We start from the raw sequence: 3,499 nt of genomic DNA, 5'->3' as shown, positions 1-3,499 counted from the left end.
CACTCTGTCTTAGTTCACTGATGCCTAAGAAATCAAGGTGTGGTTGATTTATTTCAACATTCATTTGTTGCTATATAGCAATTTTTCATACTGTATGTTGATGTGGACTTGTTTTGCAAGGGGGGTTGTTGTCACTGGAATATTCCGTATTTTAGGAGTATTCAACCAGGGAGACATTTTGTGTGCATAGTTTATGTTTTGTGGTGCATACACTTTTTTCTTTCTTTCATTTTGTTTTTGTATTGTATTTTTTTTTCTTGATTTGTATTTTAACCTTGGAAATAAATAAAAATTCATACCCTCCCCCCCAAAATGTAGGCACTTGGCAACTGGCATACATTTATGACAGCTGCATTGTCCTAGGATCATGTGATCACCATTTGTAATCTTCCCAGCCAGATTCCAACAAGCAAGGTCAGTGGGGGAAGCCTGATTCACTTAAGAACCATGTGTCCACTTAACAACTGCAGTGATTTGCTTAACAGCCATGGCAAAAAGGTCATAAAATGGGGCACCTCACTTAACAACTGTCTTGCTTAGCGATAGAAATTTTGGGCTCAGTTGTGGTCCTAAATCAAGGACCACTTATTTATATTATTCTAGGCCCGCACTCCTAATGTTCTTTACTCACGCCTCCCAGCAATACACATAAAACCAGAAAAAGTGGCTGGCTTAATGTTGGAGAGGCTCCCCCATCTACGCACCCCCTCCCTTTAATTGCAGCCTGACCAAACTGATATCACCAGAACTCCCCCCATCCTTGCACACAATAGCATAGCTGTCTCTTATAATCCAGGGACGTGTGAGGGCTTCATTTATTGTCAAGATGGTGGCTGTAACCGTGCATTCGGAGCCCTGTCCCTGATCCTGCTGATGCATCCGTGGGCAGCCTGCCCGAGCTCAGAAGCTGAGCAGTGTCTGACTTGGACAATATTTGGCTGAGGCCTCTACAGCCTGTGGAATCAGACGATGCAGAAAAAGGGAAAGGCAGCCCCTTTCTGCACGGTTGCCCCGAAAGGCGAGTCTTCACGAACAGCGTGGCTTGAAGACTCTACCATCCAGGCACCGATTCATTTGGGACGCGTTTGCACAGAAGTGGCTTCTGCACAAAGCCAACTCTACAAATCCGTACCATGCAGCTGGCCGCGCTTTGCTTGCTCGCTAAGGAACGGCGGATCCCAAGTTAGTCCCAGCCACACTTCTGGAATTTTACTCCCGGGGGAACAGAAGGGGCTGCTTTATTCTTCTGCGTACCGGTCTTTCTCCCGGCCACGAGACCAAGACCTCCCGCTCGCTCCTCCCCGCCTGGGGATAATCGGATTGGAGGAACGGGAGGAAGGGGGAAAAACAGGCGGAATCCCGAGCATCTTAAGGCGGGGGATGCGCAAGAGCAGGAGGCGGGGTTGGGCAGCCGAGGAAGCCGCTTCCCTGGAACGTCGCCTGATCCAGGTGAGGCGAGCGACCCGAGATCCCAGCGAAAGGGGATAGCCCTGGGTGGATAGCCGCATCCGGGGAAGGGGAGCCGCTCAGTGCTGGCGACCAAATCGCGTGTGTGTGTGTGTGTGTGTGTGTGTGTGTGTGTGTGTCTATTTATCCCGGCCCTGCCGCCGGCCGATCCCTTGCAGAGCTCCTTTCTTCGTGACGGGATCTTCCCGCATCTCATCCAGCAGAGGGAGCCTGTCCCGGCTCTGCAGTCCCACCCGGAGAAACGCTTTGGGAGCGCGAGCCCAGGAGAGAAGCGGGAGTGGCGGGAAACCCGTTTGCTTCTTCTCTAAAAGCCTGGGGAAGCCCCGGCCCTCGCCTCCCTCTCGCCGGCTCTCCTTTTGCAATAGGACTTGGCTTTTGGGACAAAGCTTGATTTCGACCACGTCCTCGCTGGCGTGCTTCGCTTTCCGAACTTCGCGGGGAAAGGAATGCTTGGAATCGCGGTGCCTTTTTTTGCGTCGCGATTAGAGCAACACACCATGCAGGCTGAGCTGCATATTGTGTCAATATTCATTTGGCATTTTTGACGTGAGCTTTTATTGGATAAAAAAATAGTATTGTGGTTCCCCCCCCCCTTTTTTTAGGGGCATGCACTGTTATGGGATTGCAACTCACTTCGTCGGAGATAGAATTGTGTGAATATCTGTATATAGGTAACTTACATATTTGTGTGTATATGACTGTAATAACAGCGAATCGTATTGAAGTCAGAGGGAGGTGCTGAAAGACGATTTAATTTATATTCTATTACGCTGAAATCCTCTCTCACAATAAAAGGCAACTGGTTTATTAGCAAACCATGACTAAGGGACTGGATCACTGAGGACAACCACGAGTTAAATCCAAATTAGCCAACTATTTTCCTTGTGTTAATTTGGACAAAAGTGTTGGAAATGCAAAGCAAGGGAGGGAAGTAGGGAGTCATAGGAAGCTTGTTTTTATATCAGTGATAACGTTTTTCCAGGTCACAATATATATGACTGCATCTTAAACATTGTCTGCTATTGGATTGAAAGATTATTAGATTCTTATTATATGTTAGATGCTATATTATTATGTGCTTCAGAAATTAGGAGTGATTATAGGGTTGCAAGTGCAAAATGGGTGCTTACAGTAAGAGTGATGCTTCCAAAAACAATTAAATCCAATGATAATCTCCCTGAAACTAGGATTAAGAGCTTGCTTGAATTCAACTCCTCTGCGCCTTCTTTTTCTTGAAGTCTCAGTGGGCAACAAAAAATCTACTGCTTTTATTTATTCTTTTCACCCTTACTTTTGGATGTGCCAAAACTGAAACTGGCAATTTTGCTTGCATACGATTCAAATCTTTTAAGTAGAGACCAATGATTCCTCCTAGTTGGGACACTTTGGGTGGCCAGGGAATAAACTACCCTGCTCTAATGCAAGGGAATTTATTTTTATGACAGGGAGTTGGTAAAACGATTAAATCTGTGTGATTTTTTTTTTCTCTGCCAGGTAGGCCAACCAAAGCCTACCTGGAGCCCCTAACAGTCTGGATCCCTTAACAATCCGGATAAAAAGGCAGCAGGGAGTTTCCTGCCTCGTTCTGTTGCCATCCAGCGGGCCTCCAGATTTCCTCAGCCCGGCTTGGCAGCGAGGAGCTAAAAGCGAAGCTCCGTGTCCGAAGCAGCGTTCCTCACCCGCGGGCGTTTGAAGGCGCGTGGCCTTCACAGACGCCTTCAAGCGCCTGAGATTGAGAAGCCCCCCCCCTCTAAAGGAAAACTGTGGGAGGCACCGCTGGCAAGAGCTGAAAAGGAGAGGAAGGCTGTCATGGCGGGGAAAACGCACTCGCCGCGAGGGTCGGGGGAGACGTTCGTGGGCGGTTTGCCGGGACCCCCTCCTCGCGGGTGACACTCCGGCAACGCCGCCTCGGTTGCCGCGGCAACGGGGAGACAGCATGCGGCGCCCGCCAGGCCGGCGAAGTCACCCCCGGCAGGTGGCGGTGCGGGACCCCCGTTTCTTTCTGTCCCAACAGGCGGAGCCGCTGGCTCGG

This window comes from Protobothrops mucrosquamatus, unplaced genomic scaffold (genome assembly GCF_001527695.2).
Source record: "Protobothrops mucrosquamatus isolate PMUCROS unplaced genomic scaffold, P.Mucros_1.0 scaffold876, whole genome shotgun sequence".
In the NCBI taxonomy this organism is placed as follows: Eukaryota; Metazoa; Chordata; class Lepidosauria; order Squamata; family Viperidae; genus Protobothrops; species Protobothrops mucrosquamatus.
Note: the sequence above shows the minus strand (reverse complement) of the source record.